Source organism: Hibiscus syriacus, unplaced genomic scaffold (genome assembly GCF_006381635.1).
Source record: "Hibiscus syriacus cultivar Baekdansim isolate YM2019G1 unplaced genomic scaffold, ASM638163v2 tig00003126_pilon, whole genome shotgun sequence".
Classification (NCBI taxonomy): Eukaryota; Viridiplantae; Streptophyta; class Magnoliopsida; order Malvales; family Malvaceae; genus Hibiscus; species Hibiscus syriacus.
The window spans coordinates 104,840-126,728 of record NW_024061963.1 but is presented as its reverse complement, the minus strand read 5'-3'; positions in this window follow the sequence as shown (position 1 = coordinate 126,728).

Below are 21,889 nucleotides of genomic sequence, written 5' to 3'. Positions count from 1 at the left end.
GGATAAGAGGTTATAAGAAATAGAGTAATCCCAAGTTGATTTATGAGATCAAATATGAGACCAGATGGTCGTATTACAACAGAGTATGGGAAATCAAGCATTGGTTTCTCAAAAAGAAGTGTTGGGTTAAATGATTGAAATACTGGCTACAATGGCTATCATCAAAGAAAGAGTGTCTGCTGAAATACGTCAGTACCATCAAATTGACACACCAAGGTTGGTTTACCACCCTGTGGCATCCTATATGGATAAATGGAAGAATATCGCAATTACCGAGCATTTTAAATGAAAAATTAAACATTTAGAAGGGTTGGTTGAGGTAATGAATGTTGGTGAGGTATCCAGTAAAAACCTAGACACAAGAGAGCTAAGCTTAGTCCTCAATTTGGTCATTCCCATGAGTTTAGGGTACTTGAGTTTGAAAAATATAATGGTACCACTTGCCCTTTAATCCATCTGAAGATGTTTTGTAGAAAGATGGAGAAGTACTTGAATGACGATGATTTGTTGATTCATTGCTTCCTCAACAGTCTTACTAGACCGACTGTGGTATTGTATATCCACTTGAATAAAGAACAAATTAAGTCATGGATTGATTTGGCCAATGCCTTTCTAGAACAATACAAATATGTCAAAGACTTGGCTCCAAATTGTCAAGATCTCCAGATATTGAAGATGAAAGCTACTGAGAGCTTTGGAGAAGCATGGCAGCTCAAGTTCAACCTCTGATGCTGGAAAAAGAAATGTCACGTATGTTCCATAACACCCTTCCGGACCCCTTTTTTGAGTTATTGCTTGCAGATTCAACAAATGATTTTGAAGATTTTGTGTCAAGTGGAAAACAAGTAGAGTATGTAATCACCAAAGGGAATTTAAAGACTGCCTCCAAAAGATCACTCATTCAAAACTTAACAGATGATAAGGTGAATGAATTTCATGTCTCGATTCTTTACAATTGTAAAAGAAAAAAGACAGATAGTCACTCGGATCAACCAAAGAAGATTCCTCGAGTTAAGAAGGCTTTAGAGGTGTTCTAAACACCTATATCAGAATTGTTCCCTCATCTTATTAAAGGTCAATAATCACTCCAAGACCAATGAAAATAATGCTAAGCCCTTCTGGTCATAACTATGACAAAGATAATATATGTGATTTCCACATGGGATCACTGGTCATTTTATAGGGAATTGTGGCCCATTAATGAAAGAAATAGAGATACTCATCAATAATGAAACATTAACTTAAGAGTTGGTTGAATAATTGATGGCAGACCCGATTCGGGTACCAAAGCGCTAGACGCAACATTCAATTAAAACAGGCATCCTATAACATCAAATGGAAAACATAGAGTGATATAAGATCACACGACTTTGTCGCTCGCCCTCTATGGAGCTTAGTTGCACTCTTCATGAAAGTAACATGTTTGTTTTCTCTATTTATCTATTGTTAGGAAGTTTTTAAGGTTTTAATTAAAAAAACACTACTATTTGCAGACTATGAGCAATGAAAATGTTTCAATCTTGAAATTCTTTAAATATGAATTGGATTAAAGGTTCTTTAAATATTTAGAGTTATAAATATTTGACAAAGTGACAAGACTGAACCCGTATAAAACAAGAACCCTTGATCTTACTCTAGAAGATACACCAGAACACCATACCATTCTTTTGCAAGGAACAAGCCTTCTCCTCGCATGAAGAGACAATTAAAGGCTTGGCATTCAGGTATGTATAAGAGAAGATTAAATGGGGCACATTGCATGCGAGGTTCCAAAGCGATTGGGTTCTACTTCTATTGATAATGTTCGATAATGATTGATAACTCTGTAAAAAGGCTACTTTTAATGCATTTTTCACTTAAGTTATTCTTTGTTTAAAGGTTCATTTAGGTTATTTTAGATGCATATAGCTGCATATAGTTGTATTTTTTGTGGTTGTGTTATTTTATTTTATTAAGGTGTTATATGAGGAGGAATGTGCGGTTTTTAGTAATGTGCATGAAATAATAAGTAAAAGGGATAGTTGGGAAGGAATGTCATGGCGTTACACATTGCTGAAGCAGATAGAAATGCCTTGGCATTTCTCGCACATAAAAAGACAAAAAGATATTTTTAACAAAATGACAGTTGTAAGGACAGCTAGCAAGGCACGTGTCTGATGGCATTCATAGGATTTTGAGTGCAAAATCCTATGAATACCTTTAGATATTTTTATTATTAAAGGATATCTCAGAAGAAAAATGATGAGGTCATGCACTCCAGCTGAAAATTCGTCATTTTCTTATCTTCTTCACTCTTATTTTCCCTCCATTTTTTACTGGTGTTTCTCCATTAACAAGATTGAAGGAGTGACGAGATAGGCATCCGAGAAGAGCTACCGAGCTAAGGCAACTGTGGTCGTCAAGGAAAGCTCCGACAGCGCGTGTCGAAGGCTTTATCCTCCTTCCCCTTTACTGTTATTTTTCATTTGATTTGGGTTGAAAGGAACGAATGAGTTTTATGAATTACTTCATTGATGATTCGAACCTCACTATGAAATAGCTTTTTTTGGTGGGAGTTCACAATGGATGTTAAATTTTTTATTTCAATGGATGATTGTTCTTTTTCTATGATTTTATTTGTTTTCTTCATGGTTCTTAATGTCTTAAGGTTATAGGAGCTATGAGAGTAGTTATTCCTTTGGAAAATACTTAGTGTTTGAGAGAAGCTAAGTAGCTCATATTTAGTGTTTGAGAGAAACTAAGGAGGATCATTATAGACAATGGGTTTTAAATAGTAACTAAACCTAATCCACCTTTGAACAAGGCTAGGATATCAATCGACTAAAAGGAATAGTGCTCAGTCAAGAGGGTAGATGTTAGTACGAATACTGAATGGTATTGTCGTGACATATTCTATTAGACTTATGGGATCCCTGTACCTGCTAACGCCAATAGGTATTACCATGGTATTCTCAACCTATAGAGTCCATTGACTAGATATAGCATAGGACACTTTTAGTAAACTCTATCGGGTAAGTAAAAATATAGAAATGTGATCATCTTGAGAGGTTAGACTTAAGTTTCCTAGTGACTCCTATCATTCATTCCTGTAGTAGCTTGTTGTTTAAGGATTATCAAGTCATTTCATTCTATCATTTTTTATTTTTTATTTTTATTTTTACATTTTCATTTGATTTCGTTATACACACAATATATTTTGTCACGACATCTCTATTTACTACCATACTCTCATTCCATCCAAACCAATACAAATTGCCTTGACATTCTCTGTTGGTACATATCATCACACTAATTGAAGATACTAATTTTTTTTCATCCATTTGTTTTATTATTATTATTATTATTTTATTTGTTTATTATTATTATTATTATTATTATATTATTATTTATTTTATTATTAATAAATATTATTATTACAAAACAGGCCTCAAATACATTACAAGCCCAACCTAGATACATCAGGCCCAGTTAAACCCTAAAACCATATTAAGGTTTCCATCTCAATACCCTAGCCGCCTCAGTATCACAGTCGTTGGATCTGAGAGATCCAATGGTGCACAGGCTATCCAACATGATACAACTAGGGTTTCTAAACCCTAGCTTCTGCACTGCCACGCCCTAGCCGCTGACTTCAAGAGCTTCTAGAACGGCCACACAACACTGTTTCTGCCAGGTTCCACCTCTAACTGCCTTACCGACGCTGCTGCCATGCCTCAAGCCTCACCGAGCTTTTCAAAGGAGCCAGTTTCCCACACGTCGCAGCTATTAGAGTGAGTCACCACATAGCTCGATGACTCACCAAACAGCCACCCTTTACCCGGTCCAAAGCCATCACCGGTGATGGTTAAAAGAAAACCATCAAACCTGGGAAAAAAAGAAAGGACATAGAGTAACCCAAGAGAACACGGAGAGAAAGAAAACAAAATAGAGAATAGAACGAACCAACAACCAAAAAAGAGCGTAATAACAGTACAAAACCGAGAACCAACACCAACAACAAGCTATCACCAACAACAAACCAATGACGAAAAATAAACTAAGAGAAGAAATAAACTTACCACGACCATCGGAGCTCTTCAAACCGCCGTCAAATCGTTAAAATACCGAAGGTATTTTCCTTAGATCTAGGAAATACTAGGGGGTTTTTGAAAAAAAGAATATCGGAGTTGGCTTTAGGGTAAAAAAACTTTGATTTGGTATGGTTTTGTAAATTCCGACCACCATTCACGGTGGCCGGCGATGGCACTTGCGGCGGATAATGGTTGTCGGCCGGCTCTCTCTCATGGGAGAGAGTCTAGAGAGAACAGAGAGAGTTCTCTCTTTTACAAAGAGAACTAAAGAGAAGAAATGAGGATTTGACCCTTTTTTGGGCCGGTTGAAGGGTATATAAACCCCTCCCCGAACGACGTCTTTTTGAGGAGGGGTGTATCTGTAATTTTAGATATGGCTAAACCCTTTCCGCAGTACCCTCTATTTTGTAACATTATAAATTAGTCACTGAAATCAATTTTAATAAGTTTTAATTCGGTATTCTAACTTTATTAATTTATAATTTAGTCCATACCAGTATTTATATATTTTAGGATAAATATTACAATTAGTCCTTGTAATTTTGTTAATTAATATTTTTATCCCGAACAACATGTTTTAATTTATTTTAATTTGATGTTCAAATTTTACATAATTTTATTTTAATCACTAAATTAATAATATGAGTAAAATTGAATGTTTAGTCACTAGAATATTAAATAATTATTGGTAAATTAGGAATCTAATTTTAAGAATGTTATAATTTAGCCATTTAATACCTTTATTTAATTATAAGTATTATTATTTCTATATATATATTGATTTTAGTTATTATTTATTTTTATATGTTCTTAATATTTGAATATTATTATTATTTATTCATATAAATATATATACAATAAGAAATATTTATTTATAATCCTATTTATAAATTTTTTAAATTATTTTAATTATGTTTTAAATATTTATTTATTTTTTAATATTAAAGAAAGGGCAGTCATAAAGCAACTAGATGTCCGTTTTTTGATATTTTTAAAAAAATAAATATTTTTATTTTTACAAATTGTATATATTTAAATTATTTTTTTAGATAAATGTTTTAATATTTATTTATTTTTTAATATTAAGGAAAGAGCTGTCTTAAAACACCTAGAAGTCCTTTTCTGATATTTCTAAATAAATAAAATATCTTATATATATATATATATATATTAATAGATTTTATTAGAATTATATTAATAAATTTGAAATAACAATATTATAAATTAAATATATCTTTAAATTTCTGATAATAGAAACAATTTATAGTTAATAAGTAATAATTTTGGGCGTTGTGGGTGTTAATCCTTCCCCAAACGTAATCGACCACGAATCCCTTTTTTATTAAAATTTTTGGTTATACGCAGATCAGTTTTATCTTTTAAATTATGTTTTCTTAAAACTATTTTAAAAGATTATTTTTAGGTATTTGACCTACCTAACCCAAAAAGGTCAATGGCAACTCCCCAAAAATTTCTTTTAATCAAACTCATTATTTATTTATTTTATTTTTCCCGCCATGTAAATTTTTTTGTCCCTGGGCAAAAACCGGTTACGACAGCTTGGCGACTCTGCTGGGGACCTGATCAAACTTTAAAATCAATTACAAATTGTCTCTATTAATTACAAATTAAAAATTCATATATTTAATTTATAATTCTTTCTTTTCAAAATTTTTATATATACTTATTATTTTCATAATATTTATATATAATATTTTATTAATGTTTTATTTTATTTTTCAAGTATTAAATTTCATTATTTATTGTCTGTCAGAGGTTTGAACATTTCTCCTCATACACAACACTTGCATTGCATAACATAAGCTTTATAATCAAGCTTGTCCCTTTTAAGTGGGAGTGAAAGCGACGTCTTCGTGAGAATTTATTCTCCGTGTCAGACCTAGCAAGTAGCTTTCGGGGTTTATATGCTCTATCTTCGTGAGAATTTATTCTCCGTGTCAGGCATAGAGAAGTGTATCCCCTCGAATTGAACTCGATCCACTTTAGTCTGTGATGGACTAGGATTGAGGGTTAGCAGCCCAAGGGGGCACTAACAAGGACAATTCAGGTACCTTTACTCTTAGAATTGAAACTCTGCATATAGTAAACCCTAGAAACTCTTCTGATCTGAAGCCATGTTGAAATTTTATCCAAAATAGGTGTACACACAGGAGAAATGAATTCTAAATTTTAATTTATTTATTTATTTTCTTGTTGAATAAATTGCATGTGAATTTAAATTATTTAAAGTATGTAGAACACATGTTTAAATAGAGATATTTAGGTAGACATTATTATTAAATATTTTTTCCTTTATTGTGTGAACTAATTCATTTTTTTGTGTTCTTTTATTTTTGTTGTTTGCATAACATCATACAGGATAAAAGGTATTGATCTTCAAGTTAATCGTCTCATTGGAAAACCTTCATCTATGGATAAAAAGTGTTCAAATTAAATAGTTCCAAACTCAGAAGTAAGACAGTGGGCTGAAGACTTACAGAGACAAGGGGGAGACAGTCTACAGGATGATTATGTGCCTGAATTGGCAAGTTATGCTCCGGTTTAGCTAAAAAGAAATGATATGCAAGATTTACGAGGCATTTGGGAGAGTTGTGATTCAAATAAAAAGCTATAGTTTTACCAGTCTTACGGGGACATCCCATATTTGCTCTATGTTGAAGTTGATGATGACTTGCTTAGAGCCCTAATTCAATTATGGAATCCCGGTTATAATTGTTTCACTTTCAATAAGGAGGATTTGGTTCCTACTATTGTAGAGTACACAACTTTGCTACATATAGAAGGGGCTTTGGAGAATCAAATTTATTCAAGGTCAATTAAAACTCAACCTTTCCGAGTTAAATTAGCAAAGATTACAGGAGTACGAGAAGAATGGGTGGTATCTCGCACGAAATAAAAGGGAGAAGGCGAAGGCATTGCTTGGACTAACATCAAAGAAATTATTCAGAGTCATCCAGACGATAAAGTACGATTTGATCTTTTTTCTCTGGGTATATATGGTATGGTCATTTTCCCGAAAGCATTGGGATACATCGAGGCCGCAGTAGTAGATTTGTTCAAGCAATTGCCAAAAAAGATCAATCATGCTTCTGTAATTCTAGCATAGACTTTTCGATCGTTAAGCGCTTGCAGAAGTCTAGGAGGTGGACGATTTTTAGGATGTTCACCATTATTATATGTATGGATCCGTAGCCATTTTTTAAGGACAGAAAAGGTCTCTTACCATCACTTTAGTGTTGATTACTCACCGTTGAAATAGTTTCTAGAGCAAGAATGGCCGAAAGAAGTCACGAAAGATATGTGGATCAATGCCCTTCGAAATCTACAAAGTGACAATATCGTTTGGCGTGCCCCGTGGAAAATTCAAAGGGAGTTCTTTTACAAATGTGGTGACTACAACTGGGTGATGCTACTTGGTTTGTGGGGAGGAATCGGATATGCACCAGTTTTGGTTATAAGGCAGTACGAGGGTTCTCAATTTGTTCCTATTACTGCTGGATTACATTCGTCTAAGTTCACTTTTCATAGCAAAAATTACAAAAGAAACATCATGGATGTCGTTACAGCTTGGAAAATAACTTTCTGTAATCGAGCCAAAGCAGCGAAGGTAATACTAACTCCTGATTATGAGGAATGGAGGTCTGTCGGGAAAAATGAAAATATCCCTCTACCAGATCAAAATGAGGATATCTCTATGGAAGATCGCATTAGGTCAGTTCCATCAGATATTGAAATCTTAAGAGCTGAGTTTGAGGCAGAAAGAGAAAGTTGGTTGAAAGAATTAGAGCAAATGAGATGAGATAAAGCTATGTTGGGCGTTGACGTTGACTTTCATTCAACGCAATGTGCAATGTTGAGGGAAAACAAAGAAAAAGTTGATGGTGAGTTCAGAACGTTAAAGAAGAATTACCATGAGCTACACAAATCCCGGAGAGTGTCAGCACAGATGACCAAAGAATTGAACATTGAGAAATGCCGAGTTGAAGATTTGAAAGAAAAGAATAGTCGTTTACTCAAAAGCCTTGAGAAAGGAAAATAGAAAATGGAGGATCTTGAGGTTGACAGAAGGGAATGAATTATAAAGCACAAAGCTGGAAGCCGCGAGATCATGAATGAAATGCAAAAAGAAAGGGATCGAGCCAAAGAATTAGAAAATATGAAGAACAGTATGCTTGAGGGGTTTCAGGTTGAGAAAAAACCATGTTCAAGGGATTTGAATCGAAAATGAATAATATGATTGCCGAACTTGAAGTTAGGGGCCAAAGGATTGAAGAGTTCGATGTTGAAAAATAAAAATTAGAGCTGGAAAGAAAGAATTTCAATACCAGACTTGAAGTAGAGCAAGAAGTGTTCAGCACTTGGATGCAACGATGTAGAAACAAGAATGTGCAAATCCAAAAGCTTAATCAAAGGACACAAGAAGCACGAACAAAGCTTGAAGAGGATCTGGATCAGTCTAGAAACAAAAACTCAGAGTTTAATACTTACATCTTGCAACTTGAAGAATCATTATTCCAAGAGAAGGTTCGTCTAGGGCCTAGTGATCTTAAAGAGAGTTATGAGGAGAACGCTTCACTATGAAACGAATCCGAGATCTTGAAAAAACTCTGCACAGCTGTCAAGTCTGAATCACTGAACTAGAGAAGACTCTCGAGGGAACTAACGAACAATGGCAAAAATCTACTGATTTTCATGAAGAAATAAATGAAGAAATAAGCAGTATGGTATTCGAGGCCATGGTACAAATGAGTGAAGTTGCCAGATATATTGGGGAGTTAGTTACTAAAGCAAAGATTATTGAGCATCACGTTGATCCAGTTTCTAAATTTGGAAAGAAGATGTCATGGCTGATGAAAGAAATAATAGAGCTTAATAGGAAAGCTATGTCGTATTTGTAGTTATGAACTATTATAAAGAAACTTTTGTATGCTGATGAAAGTTGTTCTATGATAGTTAACTTTTTGGGATCAATACCTTTTTGCATACATTCATTTTTGCAAACATTCATTATTCATTGCATTATTTTTGTTATAGTTTTTACTTTGCATTAAAATAAACATTCATTAAATAAAATAAAATAAAATAATATCAAAAGGGTTTTCAATTGCAGTTATTCTGGCCAAACGAGAAATTCAACATCACTACGGTACTAGACAAGCTACTAAGAAAATCATGGAGGATAAAATACAACGTCTTGAAGAACAGCATAATAAAGAACAAGCAGAAATGAAATTGAAGTTAGAAAAGATTCAATCCAGCATTGCAAATTCACAAGACATTATGATGTAGAAAATAGAAGAAATGTTCATGAAGCAAGCTACCACTGGAAAAATGCATGAAAATCCTATACCTTTAGATCAAGAACCTATGTATCCTTTAGGTTTCACACTGGAACCGGTTTATCATTATGGTATCACACCTGTGCAAATCCATGCTCGCACATCGGCACTTCAAGAGACTAAACCAAATGATAGTCAACAAGTGGATCCTGCTTCTTCAAGCAAAAATCCGCTTATACCAGATGTAAAGATAGGGGAATTTAATACTGAGCATTTGATTCCAGATTTGAATAAGCTGAATGAGAAAGAAAAATACAATGAAGAATTGACCAAACAGATCAAGAGCTTAGAAGAAAGAATAAAATCTGTGGAAGTAACTGAATCATTCTATGGATTTGACGCTAGTGAGTTTAGTTTGGTCTCGGACCTAATCCTCCCCATCAAGTTCAAAATTCCTAAATTTGATAGATATGACGGTACTACATTCCCTTCGTCCCATATTACCATGTTTTATCGCAGAATAGCAGGCCATGTGAAAGACGATAAATTGTTAATTCATTTCTTTCAAGATAGTTTGATAGGACCAGCCTTAAAGTGGTATACTCAACTTACCAAAGCCAACATTAGATCATGGAAATATCTGGCAAAATCATTTCTCGAGTAGTATAGCCACGTGACAGATATGGTCCCTAATAGATGGACTCTCCAAAATTTAGAGAAAAAGAACAGCAAAACATTTAGACAGTACGCCCAGAGATGGAGTGATACAACAGCCCAAGTTTAGCCACCTCTATCAGAAAAAGAAGCACAGTGATGTTTGTCCACACTTTAAAAGCTCCCTATTTAAGCCATTTAATGGGGAACGCAACCAAAAATTTTGCAGATCTGGTCATTTCTGGATAACTCATTGAAAATGTCATGAAAAGTGGTAAAATTTAATCAAGTGAGGGGTCTAGTTCAAAAATACCCATGTATCAAAAAAAAAGAGAATGAAGCTAATAATGCGAATGCTTACAACAAGGATACCTCGAAAAGTGTTACGATAACCCAGCCAAGGGTTAAGAAAGAGGAAACAAACACTAATCGGCAAAATCCAGAGGATCCGTGGGAAATGAAAGACCTTCTTTTACACCATTACCAGTACCATATGCTGAGATCTATGATTCGTTGTTAAAGACAGACGTCGTAAGGCCCTATCCTTTGATTCCCATGCAACCACCATTCCCTCCATGGTATGATGTGAAAGCACAATGCATTTATCATGATGGAATTATGGGTCACTCTATTGAAAATTGTTTGGAATTCAAAAGGGTAGTCCAAAATTTGATTAATACTGGAAAGCTGAAATTCAATTCACCAGCTACTTCAAATCATCCGCTGCTAAATCATGGAGAAAAAAACGTGAAAATGATTCAGGAAGAAAGTAGAAGGAAAGCCAAAAGTGATGTTTCTGAGATTAAATTCCCCTTTGGTTGGATATTTCAACAAATTTCCCTATCTGGTATGATTCAGCAACAATTCAAGCCAAAGCATGATGTAGACGAGAATTATTGTGAATATCATCAAGAAAAAGGACATAGAATGCAATTATGTCTGAATGCAGGGATTTGGTGCAAATATTGATGAATTACAAAGAGATAGAGTTCTTTGAAGAAGAACCAGGACAAAGAGAAGAAGACGTTTGTGCATCAGAAGATTCTATGACTAAACAGAGAACAAGTGATCCCGTGATCATCACTTTGAAATCATCTACAGTGAATCCTGCTCCAACAAAGTCGAAAGTGGTTATCACAACTCCATTACCATTTCCATATAAGAATACCCGCATGGTACCTTGAAATTATACTACCAATGTTTCAATGGTAGGAGGATTTGTTTCTCTAGAAAAAGCAGAAAAGAAAGTACAGAGTATGGATTTGGTATCTGAAGCAGTAGGTGAAGTCAGATTCTTTACAAGAAGTGGGAGATGTTATTCTCCCGAGTCATCGAATTCATCAGAACAGACAAAGTCAAAAGGAAAAGCTACGGTAATACCCCAAAAGGTATTTGACGATGAATCCCCACCTACAGTCAATGAGCCAGTAACAGAGAAACAAGCTCAAGAATTTTTTAAATTTCTGAAACATAGCGAATATAGTGTGGTTGAACAGCTATATAAATAACAAGGGATTTCAATTCTTGATCTGTTGATGAATTCAGAAGCACACAGAAACGCGTTGATGAAAATGCTTAATCAAACCTTTATCCCTGAAGATATATCCCTCAACAAGCTTGATAGGATTGTGGGGCACATAGCCGCTGACAATTACATAACGTTCACGGATGATGAAATACCGAAAGGCGAAATGGGATCAGTGAAAGCTCTGAACAATACCACACATTGTCATGGCCATGTTTTACCAGGAGTATTGATTGAAAATGGATCTTCTCTTAACTTAATGCCTCTGGTTACACTTCAAAGAATGCCAATAGATAAATCACACATGAAGAATTATCAGAATGTAGTGCTAGCTTTCGATGGCACTCAGAAAGAGGTACTTGGAAAAATGGAAATAACACTGCTTATCGGACCAGTCATATACAACATTGATTTTGTGATAATGGATGTCCACCCTACATATAATTGTTTATTGGGGAGGCCGTGGATCCATTCTGCAAGAGCTGTTCCATCATCGTTGCATCAAAAACTAAAATTCGTTATTGATGGTTAATTTATCTGTGTAAGAGCAGAGGAAGAAATCATTGCTTCTGTAACAAGTGATGCTCCGTATATTGAAACCAATGATGATGCTCTTGAATTCTTTTTCCGAGCTTTAGAATTTGTTAATGCAACCTTTATTGATGAGGGAAACAAAATTCCACATCCCAGATTATCCGATTGCACCAAAATGACGGTATGACAGACTCTAGGCATTGGAGCTAAAACTGGGAAAGGATTGGGAAAGAATCTTCAAGGGAGTTCAGTTCTTGTAAGTATGAAGATGAAGAAAGATCATTTTGGGTTTGGATTTAAGCCCAATTTTCAGCAAAAGAACAAAGAGATGAAAAGAAGATGCAAAGATAGAAGGCAAGGTTGAAAGGAGAAGAAATCCCTGGGAAAACATGTTTTTTCCTTCAGTTGAAGACCACGTTCAAATCAGGAGGAATGGTTAATGTAGAACAACAGCTTGTTGATGCCCTTAAAGAAGAAATGTTGACAAAAGATCAAAGCATAGTTGAAGAAGCTGTGGGAGGATTATTTATCAACATGATCATGAATGACAACAAGACTGGCAAATACTTGGCTGGGATTTGCCTTGTCTCCCTGGAGAAATACTCAACAATTGGACTGCTGAAGACCTCCCTGTAGTTTTTAGTATTAACACAAGTAGTACTCAGAACTAATCTTTTATGCTTTAGCCCAGGAATATGAAAACTTGTTGTTATCTTGTAAGGGAAATTATGTTAAGTTCACTTAATATCAAATATAAAAAGTTTTCTTAAAATTCTCAATACATTCTTTACATTTTTACATTCATTATTTTTCATTTGTTTCATAAATTTACTATATCCTTTCGGAAATATATCCGATTTAAATTTGTAGGTGTCACAATGTTAATAGCATGCTTATTCCCAAATTTAATCATGAGATAAATTTAGAGCGGCCCATATGTCTGGAGGAAATCAATAAGTGTGAGGATGAAGTACAATGTAATGTTACTACTGAATTGTTAGACTGGTAGAAAAAGAAGACAAACAAATTTTACCTCACAAAGAAGAAGTTGAGAATGTAAATCTGGGAACTGATGAAGAACTGAAAGAAGTGAAAATTGGTATTACTTTGTCAACCCAGATAAAACTAAAATTGATAGATTTCCTCTAAGAGTTCAAAGATATCAGAGAGCAATGGTTACTCTGTTTCATGACATGATGCACAAAGAGATTGAAGTATATGTGGATAACATGATTGCCAAGTCCTGAATCGAAGAAGAACATATTCAAAATTTGAGAAAGCTTTTCCAAATATTGAGAAAGTATCAATTAAAGCTCAACCCCACTAAATTCATTTTTGGGTGACATCAGGAAAGCTTTTGGGATTTGTAGTCAGCCAAAAAAGAATCGAGATTGATCCAGATAAAGTAAAAGCAATTCAAGATCTCCCACCATTAAATACAAAGAAAGAAGTTCGAGGCTTTTTAGGAAGATTAAATTATATATCTCGGTTCATTTCTCAATTAACTGACAAATGTGATCCAGTGTTCAAATTACTCCGAAAGAACAATCCTGAAGTCTAGAATAATGAATGTCAAGAAACTTTGGATATTATTAAGAAATATTAATTCAATGCCCCCATTTTAGTATCACCAGTGCCTGATAGACCGTTAGTTCTCTATTTGACAGTCTTTGAAAATTCGATGGGATGTGTATTGGGACAGCATGATGAATCTGGAAGAAAAGAGAAATCCATTTATTATCTGAGTAAGAAATTTACTGATTGTGAAATTCGATACCCACCAATACAAAAATTATGTTGTTCCTTGGTGTGGGCTACTCGAAGGCTTAGATAATACATGTTATAGCATACTACTTGGTTGATATCTAGACTTTATCCTTTAAAATTCTTGATGGAATCACCAGCTTTGACAGGCAAATGGCTAGATGGAAAATGTTATTATCCGAGTTTGATAATGTATATGTCAAGCAAAAAGCGATAAAAGGAAGTGTCATAGCTGATTTTCTGTCCAGTCGTGTATACGATGATTATCAGTCTCTGAGTTTTAATTTTCCAGATGAAGATTTGTTGTGCATATCCATGAATGAAGAAATCAGAACGAATGATGAATCCTGGAAGCTTTATTTTGATGGAGCATCCAACGCCTTGGGAAGAGGAATTGGAGCAGTGTTGATTTCTCTAGAAAATATTTATTATCCTTTTACAAGAAGACTGGAGTTATTATGCACCAATAACATGGCAGAATATGAAGCTTGTGTCATGGGATTGAAGGCATCCATATAAAGGAAAATTAAATTTCTCACGATATACGGAGATTCATCATTAGTGGTGTATCAATTACTAGGAGAATGGGAAATAAAAGATCCCAAATTGCTGGAATACTGAAATTTTACCCTCGAATTAGTGAAAGAATTTGAGAAAGTTACCTTCAATTATCTCCCTCGAGAGGAAAATCAAATGGCAAATGCTTTGGCTACATTAGCTGCTATGTTTCAGGCAACTAAAAAAGTTGATATGATGCCAATCAAAATGCAAGTCTATGAAATTCCTGCACATTGCTACAGTGTGGAAGAAGAGGCAGATGGCAAGCCATGGTATCATGATATCTTGCAATATATCAAGTATCAAAGCTATCCACAAAATACATTTGAAATTGATAAAAGAACCTTGAGAAGAATGGTTGCTCGATACTTTCTTGATGGCAAAACTTTATACAGAAGAAGCAATGATCAAATGCTATTAAGATGTTTAAATACTAGCGAAGCCAGAAGCATCATTGAGGAAGTTCATAGTGGGATATGTGGAACACATGCAAATGGTCTTTCCATGGCTAGAAAAATAATGAGATATGGATATTATTGGGCTACCATGCACACAGATTGCATTGATTTTGCAATAAGATGTCATAAATGCCAGGTATATGCTAATAAGATTCATGTACCTCCATCACCTTTACATGTAATGACTGCACCTTGGCCATTTTCTATGCAGGGAATAGATGTCATTGGGGCAATCACACTAAAAGAATCAAATGGAAATTGTTTCATCCTAGTGACAATTGACTATTTTACCAAGTGGGTTGAAGCTGCTTAATATGCTAATATTAAGAGGTCTACAGTTTTTAAATTTATAAAGAAAGAAATAATTTGTCAATATGGGCTACCAGAGAGAATCATTACAGATAATGCTCTGAACTTGAACAAAAAAATGATGACTGAACTTTGTGCACAGTTTAAGATCAAGCATGCAAATTCAGTGGCATATCCCCCAAAGATAAATGGGGCAGTTGAAGCAGCGAATAAGAACATCAAGAGGATCATTACAAAGACTACTGAAACTTACAAAGACTGGCATGATAAGTTACCTTTTACTTTATATGCATACCAAACTACTGTACGAACATCTACTGAGGCAACGCCTTTTTCTTTAGTATATGGGATGAAAGTAGTCTTGCCAATTGAAGTTGAGATCCCATCACTTTGAATTTTGAAAGAGGTAAAATTGGATGAATCTGAATGGATCCAAGCTCGATTTGATCAGTTGAACCTTATTGATGAGAATAGATTGAAAGTTATTTTCCATGGACAGATGTATCAGAAACGGATGATGAAGTCTCATGACAAGAAAATACATCCAAGAGAATTCCAAGAGGGTGATCTAGTGCTGAAAAAGATCTTGCCTATACATAAAGATTTCCATGGGAATTGGATGCCTAATTGGGAAGGGCCATATGTTGTAAAAAAGGTCTTTTCCGGAGGAGCGTTGATCTTAGCATAATTGGATGGAAAAGTTATGAGAAATCCAATAAACTTAGATTCTGTCAAGAAATATTATACTTGAAAAAAATGAAAAAAATAAAAAAAATGAAAAAAAATGAAAAATGATGAAAAATATATATATATAAGGAGGGTCAAGATGAAAACCCGCAAAGGGCGTCTTGCAACCAAAGGAAGGATTTGAGTTGAATACCTAAAAGGGCTTCTCAAATGCATGTTAATATTAGGCATCTGGCAATCAAACCCTCTTAAGAGCTTGATAGTTTGGGAGGAACTTTACATCTACAAGCATTCTGGCAACGTTTGAGATCTTCCAGACATAACCTTACCTCAGTACTCTAAATTACATCAAGTTGATTAGTTTAGAAATACTTATGCTAATGATTTGTTGAGTCATTTGAATTTTTATCATTCTTATGTTTGCCATAGCTTTGAATACATTTTTATATATTTATTATTTATTCCAAGATTATCTTTTTGAAATTCAATTTCTTTTGTTCGAAATTCAATTTATTTTTCACATAAACATCCTGTAAATAGGTTAACATAATCTTAAAAACAAACAAAATATTTCTGGCTATTACTTCATGTTAATACTTTTAAGTGCATGGAATCTAAAGTAAGTCTTATAGACATTTTCATTCACTGTTGAAAAGCAAACAAGTTATGTCCATCATAGAGTCATTTGGAACCGGAACAAGAGGAAATATGTTCTCAATTGGCAGATTATGAATATAGCACTTTTTCTGTACGAATTTAATACGAGATTTTGTAAATATTACGAATTTTCAATATTTTTATTGGTTATTTGTAATATAATTTAACATAGGATAATGCATTATCTTTTAGGATTAGATTTATTATTTTATTAGGAATTAAGGTTGAGTTAAAATATTATTTTTAGTTATTATTATTTTATTAGGAATTAGAGTTAAGACATGTTTAGTTTGTTATTATTTTATTCATTAGGTATTTAAGACCTTTAGAACTCATCCCAATATAAAGGAGGCTTCATTAAACTTTGTAAAAACAAATTTATTTGATTAATAATACAATGAAAGTTCGTTTTTTGCAAGTGTTGATTGCCTTGTGCCTTCGCAGCTTCTTCTCCTTAAGTTCTTTCAAGTTCTTGTGAGGGAGATTAATCTTCACACTCTAATTTTCCTTTTCATCGCTACTAGGAGGGTTGGTTAGAGCCATATTATCGATTTTGTCTTTTCATTGCAACTTGAGCGTTTGATAGGACATTTATCCATCTATTTTGCACAAATCCATTCAAACCATCAATCATCTTTTCCGTTCACCTTCATAAGGGAGATTTTTTTTATTTCTTGGTTATCATACTTTATTCTCAATTTCTTTATATTTTTTTATCATTTTGTAATCTTGTTTCTTACCTTGTTTCCAGTGCTTAAAAGAAACTCTACAAGACCCTAGTTGTTGCCGCCACCTTCCCCTATTCATCCCCTTTTGTTCTTCATCGAGTCTAGAGCTTTCTAGGTTTGATTCTTCAACAAGAGAAACGTTCATTAACCCGCTACCGCTTCCTTACCAATTGTTATCAGAAATGAACCGATTCTTGGAAAGAATCAAGCAATCTTTATTGTTCTTGCACATAAAACCGCCAAGGTACCCCAACGGAGCTAGTTCGTAAAAGATTCATCATTTCAAGTTATTTTATTTTTATTTTTATTTAGATTCAAATATTTTTTATTAGTTTTCTATTTTTATCAAAAAGAAAAAGAAAAAAAAGGGTCGAAAAATCAAAAAGCCAAAAAAATACAAAAAAATAAATTTTTTTCAAACGAATGAATTTAGGGTTGATTTTCTCTATATCTTATATTCATCCTAAGATTAACCTCCAGTAAAAATATCACCCCAATCGGAGTTCATTAGTGCCTTCAAATACATCATTCAACTTTCATTGGCAGATTCAGTCCAGAATCTTGTCGAATTTCTTGAAAATTATACAGGAGTAATTTTATGGTTAAAATTCCCATACTGAAACTAAATATATTAAAGATCATTCAGACAAAAATTAGAATTTTTGGAGATCAATAACACCTTCGAACAAAGTGATTACGAAAAATAGATTATTTGAGGACTCACTATTCAACAGAGCCTATTGGATTCTACTGAAGATATTTGGTTCTGAAAATTTACAGGAGGTTTCTACACATATCGAAAGACATTCAAGAATGTTTACAAAAATTTTAGAAATCGGTAACTCCCTCAAAAACGTTACTCAAGTTGACCCAACGTTTTCTAGTTTCTGGTTTGTTTTTTTTTCTTTGACTCTTAGTGTTTTAGGTTCTTTTGTTTTCCTTTTTATTGTTCTTTTGAATTATCTAACACATTATCTTTCTTGTGTTATTAGGATTAAAGAGTTTGCATACTTCTTCCTTCTTTGCATTCTCGTTCTCTTAGAGTCTAAACCTTGTTTAGCCTCTTAGAGCTTTTAGGTTTTCTTATCCCCTTTGCTAGTAATCAAACTCCGATACGAACTGTGGAAGACTACTTTGTAAAGTGATTTTTAAAGAATACAAGATTGGCTTACTTGCCTCTCGTTGTGTTACTTTCTTGGAGTGACTTGTGAGGTTTCTTACTTTGTTGAATTTTCTTTCTTTCATTTTTATTTTACTTTAAAATTTTCTTTTGATTGTTATGATTCAGGATGGGCGACAATAACAACAAGATACTTACGGCTATCTTAGCCACACTTACATGAATCATGACTCAATTTGAAACAAGATTTAATTAACTTAACAATATCGTGATAGAACTACAAGAACCACAACTGGACTTATCAAACCATAATCCAATACCAAACAATACTGAACTTTTGGTACCCATACGAGCACAACCGTGTTTCCAAGCACTCAAACTATTTGTAAAACCAAAGTTCATGATCCCATCTTTTAAAGAAGACAATGATTCGGATAAGTACATCGATTGGAAAATAAAAGTTAATCTCATGTTCACATACCATGATTGCCCCAAAGCTGAACAAGTTCCCCTCATAACCATGGAATTCGAAGGATATGTTTACACTTGGTGGATGAAAACAAGGAAAAAGATTGAGAACTTCCAAATTCAAGCAATCACTTCTTGGACCGACCTCAAACAAACCATGAGGAACCGATTCCTAGAGACAAATTATACACGAGAAGTTAAACTACAACTATATCGACTTCGACAAGGTAGAAGTTCAGTTGAAGACTACTACAAGAATATGCACTCCTTACTCAATAGGGATAACATAACAGAAGAAGAAGAATAAGAGGACACCGTGTCAAGATTCGTCATCGGATTGAACTCAAACATCATTGATCTTCTTGACCTCCATGGGTACGAAAACCTTGAACACATACTTAAGAAGGCAATAACTATTGAAGCACAAATCCTAAGGAGATTCGATTTAAAGACCATTACCAAGGTACTTCATCCTCTTACCAATGTAATCTTTCAAATCCTTCCTCATCCTATACTCCATATTCTCTAAAAAACGCTGATAGATAACAAACTCGATAAGGAGAAACAACGATCAACAAAGAATGACACACTTCCAGCCCCTAAAGATGACACATCTATGAGAGTTCCGATGCAAGCATCCCACATCCTCCTAGGACGTCCTTGCCAATACAACAACGACGTCATATATTATAACCAAAATGACACTTACACAATTTCAATAGAAGGTAAACCATTCTGACTTAACCCTCTACCCCCCAAAGAGAGTCTCATAGATCAACAACGAATTCACAAGGAGATTGGAAACTTGAAACAAAAGGAAAAAAGGTCACAACCGATAAAAGCTAAACAAATTACCTTCTGATGGTGAGTGAACCTAATTGTGAGAATAAAAAATTGACTCAAAATCTATTTGTGAGCACAAAAGAATTGAGAGAGAACCTTCTTTACAAACAACCTTGCATCCTTATTCGCTTTAGGGAATTAAATATTTCGATTTCTAACAATAACAAGGATTTACCTAGTGTGTTTTCATCTCTTTTACAAGATTTGTGAGAAGTATTAGGCGATCCATCTGACAAATTACCATCGGAAAAAGGAAAACAACACCAAACCAATCTAATTCAAGGTTTCATCATACCTCATCAAACATACAATCTTAAAGAAACCAAAGAGTTTGATTTGTACAAAAAGCCTACATCCAGGACAACCTTAGTTGTGACGCCATCTTAATGACGAAACATGATTTGAACAACTCCAAAGGCTTTATAGTTCGTGCATAGGGAATCCATGTAAATGATGAAAAAGTGAAAGCAACATGGGACTGGCCCACACCATCTTCCATCACCAAGAGTTTTTGAATGGTGCTAGGTGATCCTCCTGACGGGTTATCACCTGAAATCCCTAATCACTATGTTATATCAATGAAGAGTCACGATTTACGAGAGTCCAAAGGTAAGTATTTTATTACTCATTTTAATGATATTGTAACGAAATTCTTCTCATTTTTACAAGGTAAGACTATTGAAGTTTCCATCCATACTAAACACAACTCCTATAAGTGTATAAAAGACTGATGTAAGCAAAACAAAATATACGATGCACTACCACGAAGGTTCTGCAATCCATAAATCTCCTCCCGAGAATTCTTAATTCATGAACCACACTTAGGATACTTAAGGGATTACTTTCACAAACCAGTTGACATGGTTTTTAAACCCTCATTTTCGCCACATTCGAGTCAAACCTTGGAGAGAATATCTGAAACAATCATAAATAAAGCCAACAGTAGCCGGTGCCATGTTCAATTTCAACCTAAACATCAGATTACAAGACTTGTATGCAAAAAAAGATTTCAAGACTACAAGAAATTAGTTCCTACAAAGAAGAAACCTTGACTAAAATGCAAAAAGACACATCACATTGATCTTGGTAAATGTTTTACAAGTTTTCCTTTCAATACATCTAATTCTCTTTCTCTTGGATTTTCATATTCAAGGACGAATCCTTTTGAGGTGTGGGGGAATGATACATGCACCAGAGTCCATAATGATAATACATGCTTCTTTGGACTAATGTTTCTACTCGAACCTATTAGAAGAACAAAGTCTCGAAGATTCAAAGCATATATACTCGGTAAGCATAATGTAAATGAATCATTAAGTTATTCTAATGTTTCTCCCTTTAATGTTTCAGATTTGAGGTTGAATCTTTTTAAAGAAATAGAGGATGATACATGCATCACAAGGCTCACACCAAAGGAAGAAGTAACAACTCTTCCAAATGATCCACTCGTCCAAGCCTTGGAAAGGAAGACCAGAACAACTGCAGACTTACGACAACTTTTTAATGGGATCCTTGTAACATCCGCAATACCAGGTTAGTGACCAAATTGTAAAGTTTCAAAATTTGGTGACTAAAGTATAAGAATGAAATAGTTCAATGATTATTGGATATATATGATGAAGGTTATTTAGTAATTAGTAAAGGAAATAAAGGGCAAAAGGGTTAATTGACCAAGAAATGAATAAAAAATGGGATTGGTAAGGATAAAGGCACGTGGAAAGGGAGAGAATTCTCCAGAGTTCTCTTTTCCTTTCTTCTTCTTCTTCTTCATGTGGAAGCCAAGAGCCAAAGGTAAGTTTCTTTGTTTATAATTGAATTGTTGATTTTAAGGTTGGGTTTTAATTATTAGATGATAACTAAGCTTATGGAAAGCTTAAATCATCTTTAAAGCAAAGGATGGTGGAGTTAGGAGAGATTAAAGATTTAGAGTTTACAAATGAAATCTTGGAATAAAGTTCATTTCTTAGATTGGAAGTTAAATTTGACTTGTCAATGGTTAAATTAAGAGATTTGGAGTGATAGAATTGGATTTAGATCATATAGAAAATTTGGTATGATTCTTGAATCTCATAAAGAAGATAGGATTTTGAGGTTAAAGATGATTTACATGGATATAAGTTGGTTCAAGTTATAGTAGTTGAGTTTAATGTCAAAATAGGGGCTTAAAATAGAAGAATTAAGGGAATAGTTGATGATTTACGTGTTAAAATGTCA